Source organism: Mustela erminea, chromosome 3 (genome assembly GCF_009829155.1).
Source record: "Mustela erminea isolate mMusErm1 chromosome 3, mMusErm1.Pri, whole genome shotgun sequence".
Classification (NCBI taxonomy): Eukaryota; Metazoa; Chordata; class Mammalia; order Carnivora; family Mustelidae; genus Mustela; species Mustela erminea.
Window position 1 is genome coordinate 68861959 of NC_045616.1, and position 12719 is coordinate 68874677.

The 12719-nt window shown below is 40.3% G+C and overlaps 1 long non-coding RNA gene across 1 annotated transcript in view; it reads right to left on the reverse strand.

The window, feature by feature from the left end:
* Positions 1-9408: 9408 nt before the first annotated feature.
* The window catches only part of LOC116585601, a 102228-nt gene continuing 98917 nt past the window's right edge, over positions 9409-12719 (reverse strand). Inside the window, exon 4 of the long non-coding RNA XR_004283715.1 lies at positions 9409-9485. This is a non-coding gene — a long non-coding RNA (uncharacterized LOC116585601). The remainder of the gene's footprint in view (positions 9486-12719) is intronic.

Sequence of the window (12719 nt, forward strand, 5' to 3'; positions counted from 1 at the left end):
GTTAAGTCTGTGATCCACTTTGAGTTTCTGTTTGTACATGGTGTAAGTTGTGGATTGAACATATTTATCTCCTTGTATATGAATGTCCAATTTTTGAAAAGGCTACTCTTTATACAAAATTATCATTACACTTTGTCAAAAATCAGCTGTCCATGTATATGGTGGGTCTATTTTCATGCTCCCTGTCCTGTTCCATTGAGCTGGCATTTGCCAGTCTTTATACCAATAACTCCATGCTTTGATTACCATAGCTATATATTAAGTCTTAAAATGTGATTGTTAGTCTCTCAACTTTGTGCTTTTTGTCAAAGTTGTTTTGTCTATGTGACATCCTTTGAATTTACATGTGAGCTTTTTTAGTCTAGCTGACACGCTGTGTTACATTGCTTCATGTGTAACATAGTGATTTGATAACTTTATGTTATGCTGTGCTCACCCCAAGTATAGCTACCATCTGTCACCATACAACATTACTACAATACCACCAACTCTATTCTCTGTGCTGTACCCCTCATCCCCATGACTTATTCTATAGCTGGAAGCCTGTATCTCTCATTCTCCTTCACCATTTTGCCTCTGCCCCCATTTCCCTCCCCTCTGGCAATCATCAGATTGTTCTCTTTTTATAAGTCTGATTCTGCTTCTCATTCCTTTGTTTACTCATTTGTTTTGGTTTTTACATTCCATGCATCAGTGAAATCATGATATTTGTCTTTCTCTGACTGACTGACTTCACAAAGCATAATACACTCCAGGTCCATCTACATTGTAATCAATGGCAAGAGCTCATCCTTTTCTATGGCTGAATAATAGTGTATGTATATATATCCCATATCTTCTTTATCCATTTACCTATTGATAGACACTTGGGCTACTTCCATATCTTGGCTATTGCAAATAATGCTGCCATAAACATGGGGGTGCATATATCTTTCCTTCGAATTAATGTTTTTGTTTTCTTTGGGTAAACTGCCCAGTAGTGAAATTACTGAATCATATGACATTTCTATTTTTTTTAAGGTTTTATTTATTTATTTGAGAGAGACAGAGATCATAAGTAGGCAGAGAGGCAGACAGAAAGAGAGGGGAAGTAGTCTCCCCGCTGAGCAGAGAGCCCGATGCGGGGCTCAATCCCAGGACCCTGGGATCATGACCTGAGTCAAAGGCAGAGGCTTAACCGACTAAGCCACCCAGGTGCCCCGACATTTCTATTTTTTTTTAAGATTTTATTTATGTATTTGACAGGCAGAGATCACAAGTAGGCAGTGAGAGAGAGAAGAGGAAGCAGGCTCCCCGCTGAGCAGAGAGCTCGATGCAGAGCTCGATCCCAGGACCCTGGGAGCATGACCTGAACTGAAAGCAGAAGCTTTAACCCACTGAGCCACCTAGGTGCCCCCCGACATTTCTATTTTTAACCTTTCGAGGAACCTCCATATTGCTTTCCATAGTGGTTATACCAATTTACCCTCCTATCAACAGTGCACCAGGGTTCCCTCTTCTCCACATCCTCACCAATGCTTGCTATTTATCTTTTTTGATTCTAGCCATTCTGACAGGTGTAAGCTAGTATTTCACTGTGGTTTTGATTTGCATTTCCATGATGATTAGTGATGTTGAGACTCTTTTCATGTGTCTATTGGCCATCTGTATGTCTTCCCTAGAAAAAAAGTCTATTCAAGTCCTCTGATGATTTTTAAATCAGATTACTTGGGGTTTCTGTTGGTGTTGTATTACATAAATTCTTCATACATTTTGGATATTAATCCCATATCAGATATATAATTTGTAAATGTCTTCTTCCAATCATTAGGTTGCCGTTAACACTTTGTTGATGGTTTCTTTCATAGTGTAAAAGCTTTTTATTTTGGGGTAATCCCAGTAACTTGTTTTTGCTTTTGTTTCCCTTGCCTGAGGAGACATCTACAAAAATGTTGCTATGGCCTGTGTCAAAGAAATTACTGCCTATGTTCTTTTTCAGGAGTCTTATGGTTTTAGGTTTCACATTTAGGTCTCTAACCCATTTTGAATTTATTTTTGTGTATGGTGTATGAAAGTGGTCCAGTTTCATTCTTTTGCATGTGGCTATCCAGTTTGCCCAACACTATTAATCTGAGACTGTATTTTTCCCATTGTATATTCTTGCCTCCTATGTCATAAGTTAATTGATTGTAAAAACATGGGTTTATTTCTAGGCTCTCTTTTTTGTATATGTGAGTTTAAGAATTAGCTTGCTAACTACTGAGATTATGATCAGGATTGCACTGCATCTACAGATCAATTTGGGAACAACTGGTATCTTAACAACACTGAGTATTTTACTCATGAATATGATGTATCTCTCTCTCCAACTACTTAACATGTTCTTTAATTTCTCTCAGCATAGTGTTACTGTTTTCAGTGTGCAGGTCTTTCCCATCTTTTGTTAGGTTTATCCCTAAGTATTTCATTTTCTGATGCTATTTATTGGAATATTTTACTCAAATTTCTGATTTTTCCTTGCTAGTATATAGGAATATAATAGAATGTTTTATATTGATCTTATATCCTACAAACTTTCTTTTTCTATTTCAAGATTTTGTTTGAGAGGCTGAGGGAGCAAGAGAATATGAGCAGGGGAAGGAGCAGAGGGAAAGGGGGAAGCAAATTCTCCGATGATCAGGGAGCCCAAGGTGGTGCTGGGTCCTGGGACTCCAACACCATGACTTGAGCCAAAGCCACATACCTAACCAACTGAGCCACCCAGGCACCCCAGATCTTACAAACTTTCTAAATTTATTAGTCCTAGCAGCTTTTCTTTTTGTTTGGAATCTATCTGTTTTTCTAGAGTTTCTCATGTTGTCTGTGAATATTGATAGTCTTCTTTCTTCCTTTTTAATCCAATTTTATTCATTCATTCATGCAATGCATTCATTCACCGATTTCTGTTCTTACTGCACTCTTTAGAACCTCCTGTAAAATGTGTAATGGAGAATGAATAGACACCCGTGATGTTTTCCTAATTTTATTCCTATAGATTATTTTTAAAAGCACTTTTTAAAGTAGAAAGAAGGAAAATATAAGAAGCAGGTTAAAACTACTCAAGTGAAGAGTTAAGAGGGAAAAAAAGACTAGGGCAAGGGAAGAACTAGCAGATGGAGGCTGGATTTAAGTAGATTTTGTGGGCAGAACAGGCACTGTTCCAGTCTTGGGAGAATCTGATGGAGGTAAACAGCACTTGTAATCTCCATAGCTAGACAGCAGTGCAGGCGAGCTGGAAGACGGATGACCACAACCTGACAGCCCTAGTGATCAGGGATTTGTTCCTCCCAAGCACTCTGCATCATAATCGTGGAAACCACATTTTAATACTCATGGTAATGATTTATTTATCAGTCAGTGAGATTGAAAATATGCCTCAAATGTTATATCTACTTCATTACAATCTCTAGGTTGTGAGGACCTGACCCAACTTATGGACATTACTATTAAGTAAAAACACATCTTTTTAAAGTGACCCAGAAGAAAGCAAACTTACCCAAGCTTCCAAGGCAACACGAACTTATTTCTTAGTCAACAAAGCTTGATTATTGATTAGCTTTTCCCAGAGTTTTCTATGATAGTATTCCATGAAAAACAAGTTGAGTTTAAAGTAATTCTGCTTGGAACTGAATAATAACTTCTCAAAGTAGAGGCAAAGCCTCATGTGCATTGCTGGGATTTTGTTATATACATCTGTTTATATTATGATATGTGAATTCAATCATCAGTTTATATACACGTATTCAAGTGAGCCTGGGAACAAAAAGAGCACTCAACCAGGAGTCAGAAGCTTTGTATTCTAAGTTCATCAGACTGTTAAAAAAATACATGGAACAAATACAGAAAGACACACTTGTGCAGTGGGAAAGAACACTGGAGTCTTTCAAGTTAAGAGAGAGATGATGACTCTAAGAAGGGGTCACAGCTATATGGAAGAGTCACAAGTGAGATCTGAGAGCTAGAGCAGGGCCAAGGAACCTGGGCTCTATAGCAGGGGAGACCTAGGTTTTCACCCTGGTCCTAGCACTTCCTTGCTGGGCTCAATTACATTCTTCAATTCTCTTGCATTTGCTTCTCATTCTTTAAGTTGGGGTTACAGTAGAGTCTGCTACACTGAGGTTTTATGTGGCTTAAGTGATGCCGTGAACATGTACTCTTCATAAATATTCCTGGCTTATAAAAGTATAGTCCGATAACATTATGACTGGGATGATTTCATTCGTTCCACAAATATTTATTGAGCCCCCACTTATGTGCCACCACTGTTTTAGGCAGTTAGGATACATTAGTGATCAAAACAGAGGAAAAAAAACCCTCTGCCTTCATGGTGCTTCCAGTCTGCTGGGGGTGATAGACAGTGAACATAACAAAGAAGTAAATGGTACAGGGTGGTTACAAGTGTGAAGAGCAAAGAGCAAAGAGATAAAGCAAGTAAGGTATTATGGGGCTTGGGAGTGGTGGAGTGGCTGTTATCATAATAAATGGGATGGTCAAGGCAAACCTCATTGAGAAGGTCACATCTGAGAAAAGATCCAGCGGAAGAAGTGTAGGGGAGTCAGCTGTGTAGGGAGAGCATTTTAGGCAGAGGGAACAGCAGGGTGAGACCCTAAGATGGTGACATGTCTGGAGTGTTTAAAGAGCAGGGATTCTGGGGGGAGGGAGAGGCCTGTAAAGGATGAGGTTATGGGCCAGGCTATTAGAGCTCCGGGGGCCTGCTGAGGATGCAGGTTTTTACTCTGAGTGAAATAGGAAGCCATTGGAAAGTCTGGCAGAGATGAGTAACCTGATCTAATTTATGTTTGAAAGGCTCCTCCACCTGTAAATTGAGGATAGAATAACAGGGGTGCCAGTGAGAAGACTAGTGCAGTAAAACAGGGGAGGTGGTGCTCACGCAGATGCACGGTAGTAACAGGAGAAGTGATGAGTAGTACTTTGAAGACAGAAGCAGGAGGATATCTGGAAGAATTGGAAGAGAAAGTGAAGAATCAGTATGACATCGAGGTTTTCAGCCTGAGTAATGGGAAGGCTGAACCTGCCATCAGTGAGACAGAACACAGACTTTAGGGCCAGATCAGGAGTTCAACTTGAGACATGTTACACTGGAGACATCTACTAGCCATGAGTATCCATTTTTGTGATGCTCAAATGAAATAAAGTATATAATTTGGACAAATCTATATAAGAAAGAAACAGATGAGGTAGGTTGTTTGGAGAGAATTTGCTTGCAGGGAATTTACCTTCAGGCCAGAGAATGTGAGGTCACTATTTTAATTTTGTTGTCTATTAACCTGCTTTCTCTATCTTTTGTCACTGTTTATACTTAAAAGCACTTAAACATTGTATGAAGTTATAGGACTTCCAAATTTTCTAATTGACCTGTCACATTTCATCTAAAATGTATATTCCAACCTTATTTCCAAATATGAAAGATGCAAGAGTGAAGTTTGGCTGTCATCTGGCTGGTGACAGTGGAAATCCTGGACCGCTTGACAGTTTACCCCTGCCCCCAAATTCAGCCATTACTACAAATACCATCACATAATTGTCTTACACCTAGACTGAGCCAGTCACAACATAAAAACACCATTTCCTTTCTTCTACCCTCTCTCCATACTCTGTTGTTCTTTAAACACTTCCTATGCCTCCTCTTACCATACCTCCTTCAATATGCTGTGTTGGGTCTATTGTGGGACAGGGTCTCACTGAGTCATCCATGGAGAGGCCTACTATGTGCCATGTTCTAGAAACGTACTACCGGTGCTCATCAAGAAGGAAGCACTGCAAAGCACGTTAGATGAGGCAAACCTATTGTATCAGCCACACAGGTTATCTGAAAAAGTGACCAGTCGCCTGGAGTTTCCTGACTGCTACTGAGGACTTCCCACCTGGGCAAGAAGAAATAGTACAGTGATCTTTATGGTGCTTTCCCACAGAAGTGCTGATAACAAACTGCCATTGAGCCTTGTTCTCTTGGAGACGGCAGATGTTTGTGTTTGTGATTCATATTATCAAGAATCAAGGAGATACCTTTCTATCCCTCATGCCCTTTTCCTATAAACCGTTCTTCTGAAGGGAAGATGGAAGGCTCTGGGGAGCTACCCAGGGGAGCTATAATGCCACTGCTTTATTTCTCCTCCACTATGCACTTGTTTAAATATACCAAATCACCTTAAAACCCAATTTCTGACTGACTTGTAGCTTACCAAAAAAAAAAAAAAAAGGTTTTTGATATTGTTCATAAGATATGTGGACTGAAGAAAGTGATAAAAGTCCTAATGAAGTTTATCCTGAGATTCAAAAGAATGAGGAAATATGATTCCTAGCTGAAAAGCCAAACTGTTCTTTTGAAATCTAGTTAGGGGTGGAGGAAAACATCGATACTTTGCTTCAGTGCCTTAGTACTTAGAAGAGATATATTGGGCTCTATAATTTAACTGCCAAATTCAACATTCATATCCATCTGGACATTTTTAAAAGGATCCTTGAGCCAGTGAGAATTGGCAGTTGGCTGTATAATCACACCTGCATATGGCACAGGAGGTTTTTAATGGGCAACAGTCAGAGCAAGAAAGTACTGCATGATAAGCATTCATTGAGAACCCACGTTTAAACATGTTTGCACATGTGAGTAATTATATTTTAGAGCTCTCAGTTAACAAGACTTTGTTCTTTCTTCCCTACAAATCAAATTAGTTGGGGACGTAGTTCATTTTGAAATTGTTTGGAAAATGTTTTGGTGTTCTAAATTTCCTTTGTACTAAACTTTTGCAAAGTTAAAAGGCAAGCCACAAACCTCCATAACCAGTGAAACCAAAATGCATAAAACCAACAACAGATTAAACATGATAAACACACACTAAATAAGAAGGAGAGTGTAAATAAAGCTTGTGTCTCTAAGTATGTCAACCTCCCATGTGGGATTTAGGTTCAACTCACTGTAGATGGAGATAATTACGTATCTGCAAAACCTGGTTTCACAAAGATCATGTTTGTCTCGGTCCACTTTAGGCTGCCAGGTCTCTCTTCCCATCTCCCTTGTAAATGCAAGTCTAGCTGCAATAGCCCAGCAACATCTGGGAGTGAAGCTGATGTATTCTGGGGGCTACTCTTTGAGATGATTGTCAAAGAGAGATCAAATGTAATGGGGAAGGAAGTCCCCTATTTGGAGATCCCAAGTAGGAAACTGTCATGACCCACTTACTCTGGTACACAGTGCCCGGTCTGGCAAAGGCAATGAGATAATCTAAAACAAACAAACAAACAAACAAAAACCCACTTGAGATGGTCTTTTTATGGACAGCCTACTAACCCTAGTTACTCTGCTTCTTTAGAATAAAAACTGTGTGAAAATCCCATAAAGAATGGTCATTCATCCCTATGTAGAAGATTCTATCTAAACAGCTTTTGGGGAATGGTTTAATAACTTCCAAACACCAATCTAGAAGGAAACACCTAAGAACACTTGGTAAATTCTAAATTATATTTAAGATACAGGGTGGGGGCCTATAGGCAACTTTTTTCTTATATGTGTAGGGAGTCTGTGACCGCTTTGGTTGTGCTGGGCATTTCCTCTTCCACACCCTCCCCTTCTCCTGCTTTCTATCTTCCCATCTGTCTCTTGGCTGGACCATCAGTTTCTGACACCAAAAGAAATTATAACCCTTTGTGTGTAGAAAATACTCTTGAAAAATCAGAGATGCCTAATATAAAAAAAGTAGTCATCACAAATATCATTTGAAAATAAAATTGTGTTGCTTACTAAACTTGGTCCTCTCTTTGGTAGATACAAAGCAGATCTATGATTTTATAGAATAAGACTCATGTTTGCTTTTGACTCCTGAAATAAGTGGAAAAACCATTTCCTATCTCTCAGGCATCAGTAAAGGAATCACTCTTGCTTTCCAAATGGGAAGGACTTTTCAGACTTGGATGGGGCAAGTGTCAGTACACCAAGACTGTATATTTATCACAAATATGACCTGAACACTCAAGCCTGGGAGGGATGCATACTGTGGGAAGGGTGGGGATAACATTTAGAAAGAGAGCTATTCCTAATGAGGATCATAAGTTTGGGCCCCACAGTAGTTTTCTTATGACTAATTTTTGTTTCTGATGGACAAAAATCCAATTTTTAAATGAAAAGAAAAGGGCTCACATTACACAAAACATAGCTCCATTCAGGCACTATCAATGACAAATTCTGACCTTACAGAGATGGATCAGTGAGAATTCACTAGCAGATAATGAAACCACTCAAGCTGTTTTAAGTGGTAAAGGATTTAAAAGGAATTAAATGCTTACAAAATGGGTAGAAGGGCTCTAAGCTGACTTTTGCTTAGATGATTTGTAGAATAATACTGAAAAAGCTGGTCAGCAGGACAACTATTCCACATCGTCACCAGATGCCTAAGGAAATCAGGGAGCTTCTGTTCCCACTGCAGGCTCTAGATCTCCTGCATCTCCACTCAGTTCAATGCCAGTAAAATGGATCCCCTACCTCCTGATGTCTGGGAAACTAGGGGTGAACAGTGGGGACCATTAACTGCTTCCACAGGAAAACCATAACTGCATAGTAACACAGAGTCAGACTATTTCATGAATGCCTTTTGAATCATGCCCAGATATTAATTACTTGGCAGAAGTTAGGTCTTCTGAAAACCTAAAATACTTGGGAGGAATAGAATATTTAGTTTTCCAGTCTCTAGCATGACATAAGGCCATGGTTCTCATACTTTGCTGCAGATGAGAACTATGTGGGGAAGCTTTAAGAATCCAAACACCTGGACTACATGTCACAGCAAGTCAATTTAAATCTCTGGGGCTTTTTTTTTTTTTTTTTTTTTTTTTTTTTTTTTTGGTGATTCCGATGCACAGCCTGCGTTGAACAAAACACAAGGCATGGCTTCTCAAACTTCCCTGGACATACAAATATTCTGGGTACTTTGTAAAAAGGGGAGAATCTGCTTCAGTTAGTCAGAGTTGGGGTCCAGTATTCGGCATTTTCACAAGTATTCTGGGGATCTAATACTTCTGCCCAAGACGCTGTGAGAAGCAGAGTGGTACTACAGCAGCCCTTAAATGTTAGTGTGCGTTGGAATCACCAGAGAGTTTGTTAGAACACACATGGCCAGGAGTTTACGATTCAGTACGTCTGAAATGGGGCCAGAGATTCTGAATTCCTACCAAGTTCTTGGGTGATGATACTGAAGCTGCTGTTCAGGAGACCACAGTACTATGGATACCACTAAGGGAGCCGATCACACCATCTATAACAGATGGCCACCACGTGGAGTTTCTAATGAATTCAAAGGGATTATATTCCATTTAGATCCAACTGATCGAGAGGGACTCAGAGGAGAAAGTGAAATGCAATTACTTACACCAAATCGAGCTACCTTTATCTGTCTTCCTTCCATACATGGAATTCTCGGTGAGGTATCTGGGACGACCTCACAGGAACATGCTACCTGGATGGCATACATGAGGACAAGAAAAGAGAGAATATTCATTTTATAGATCTCAGTAAACAGATGGGGCTGTGTATCTCCACATTTCCTCTTTGGAGGATCAGAGGAAAATCTCTAAATGTTAGACATAGGGCAGAAGTAAACAATCAACAGCTCACGTAGTTCCCATGGAAGAGGTCACAAGTGACATCCAGCTTACTGCTAGTTCACTAGACACAAATCAAATGCGGGGTGGGGTGGGGTGTCTTTACTGTGATGCAGTCTGGGGGTTAAATTTTATCTCTGGAGGGAGTGCCTCATCAACCAACAGCTTTTAAAAACAGCCTTATTATAAGCTAAGGCAATAATAATCTTCAAACAATGTGTTTGTAACTTACCATATCAAATAGAATTTCACTTAAAATCATGGTTTGGGTTCATTACTTATACTTTATTAGGATATCTCCCACCTCCCCGTATTCACTCCTTCTAACCCACATTCACAGGGTACTCGTGAACTTGAAAATGGAGGTTAAATATCTCACTCATCGTTACCACATGAGACAAATGAACCTGAAAATATCATGACTTCCATTTATTTTTTTTTAAAGATGTTATTTATTTATTTGACAGAGAGAGACCACAAGTAGGCAGAGAGGCAAGCAGAGAGAGAGAGAGGAGGAAGCAGGCCCCCCACCGAGCAGAGAGCCCGACGCGGGACTCGATCCCATGACCCCGAGATTGAGGAATGAAGATAATTAGGCACCTGGACTTAAATGAAATGTAACAACCTCCATTAAAAGAGGAGGAAAGAACTCCATAAGAGAAGTTGGCTAGTAGTTTCTGACTTTTTCTTGAGTTTCAACTCAAAATGAATTATAATATTGAGCACTTGCCCCCACTGGTCCAAAGCATTTTCTAAAACAGTAGTAGAGAATCTGTCAAAATTACTGAGATACATAGTATATTGCTAAGCCTTAGGAATGCAAGGAAACATGTGACAGTGAGCTGCTTTTACTCATTTTTACACTCCTGACATTGAACGAGAGGGTTTTCTTTTTCTCTCACAGCAACCAATTCTCTGATTGTCCAGACACCAACTGGGTATCCAACAATTCAATTAAATCCTGACACTAACTACCCAGAGCTAGCACAGACCTCACATGTTAAGGGCTTAGTCCCAGCAGACTAGTCCCAAAAGACTAGTCTTGCACCAGCCATGCATCCCAGGACTTCCATATTTCAGACCAGTTATAAATTGGGATTTTCCACAACTTTTTCCCTCAGGTTCAGTAATTTGTTACTATGGTTTACAGAACTCAGGAACATACTATGCTTGCATTTACCAGTTTTTTATAAAGGGTACAACTCAGGAAGAGCCAAGTGGAAGATATTTATGGGGCAAGGCATGGAGAAGTGTGCACAAAGCTTCTATGCCCTCTTCACATGTGCCGTCCTCCCATGTGTTAATGCGCTGACCAACTGTGAAGCTCCTCAAATCTCATCAGTTAGGGGTTTTTGAAAAGCTTCCCTTAGGTAGGCATGATTGATTCAATCACTGGCCACTGGTGACTAACTTAATCTACAGCTCCTCAGAACAAAAGATGCTCCCATCACCCTTATCACTTAGGGAATTAAAAGGGCTTTGGGGACTCTGTGTCAGAAACTGGCGACAAAGGTCAAATACCTTATCATGCTATCATAAAGGTGTAGAGACCCTGAAAGTCTTGCAACAAGCTGTGGAGGTAGGACATGGGACAAAACATAACTAGCAATACAACAAAGCACCATCTTTGAGTATTGCAGACTCAAAGCATTACAAGCATTTAGAAAAAAGAGGGTTCGATTACCAAGGGCAAAATCAGCTTGTACCAACCCAAACTCCACAGTGGCTGTGGAGGTTCCTGCACTAACGCTGTGTCAGGAAAGGCACAGCCGCACAAAAAGAAAACCCCTGAAGCCAGTTTAGTTTGGTTTGATTTGGCTTGATCTGGGGACCAGTGGGGGAAAAGGAGAGAGTGAATTTAGGAATGGAAGGTGCGAGGCGGGGGTGCTTAAGAAATAGTAGATGATTGACATTGGGGATACTGGCTTGCCTTCCTACTCACAGTGAAGACTCGCCTATAAGCCCCTAGACAAACCCTAACCTACAATTTGGCACCAATACGGAGATAACACAGAAGTAATAGTGCTGGGGAAGGCAGCAGGGGGAAAAATGATGCAAGAGCATTTCAGCACACCACACTCTGTGTGGGATGTGAGGGGGCCCAAGAAATCCTTGGTTCCCCATGAGGAGATGCTGACGTTCTGAGAGAAACCATAGAATGGCAAAGGTTCAGGGAAAGATGGAAGATGCCTCTGTGGGCAGGAAACCCACAATGGCTCCAAGACCGTGAGTGTTAAAAGAACACTTCAAAAACCCAAAGGGGCCAGTCATACCTCAGCAGGAACCCACCCAATGGGTAGACCAGCCTGGCCACTCCTGCTGCAGAGACGAGCAAAAATCCAAACGTCACAGCAAAGGTTTTATTAGGGCAGAAAATTTCAAGAAGGTCAGAGAAGAATACAGGAGTCTTCTATTATTCTAAGAGAAAATACAGTTGGGTGTTTGGATACAGGATTCATCCAAATAAAAGTAAAAACTGAAGTCATACTAACAAAAGAAATCTCAGAGGGGTAGGATAATAGGAGCCACTCATATGAGAAGAAGCCCCATGGCTGTTAAAGATGGAGAGATGACCATCGTATGTTTTCACTCCATTTTGCTGTAGAAAGGGACACTCAAAGGCAGAGACAGCATTTTGCGATTCATAAAAGATGTTGATGAAAGAGATTTCTAATGCTACCCAAAACCTGTTGCCAATTCACTATTCACACATCAGATGCTGAGAGTTGTTATCGACACCATGTGGCAAGAAAATTCCGTTGAAAAAATTCTGAATTTTGTCACTGTATCATCCATTAACAATTATTAAAGAGAGACAGCAGAGAGGCTTCAGATGGAGATAAATGTGCGCACTGCAAACAAGGAAGAAGAGAGCTTTAGGAAAAAGTGAGTCGTCAACAAGGCTGAATCCAGTGAAGCCTGAAGTCGAAGCTAAGGCCTTATAAGGGACAGAGGTAAAAGAATCCAGAATAAAAAAAAAAAAATGAGGTGGGGAGGGGGGAAGAACAGAGGAAAGACGGTGTTTCTAGTCCAAGGAGAAATTTTCCAATAAAAAAGAAAGATTTCAAAGGTCTTAGAGAAGTTTTTGA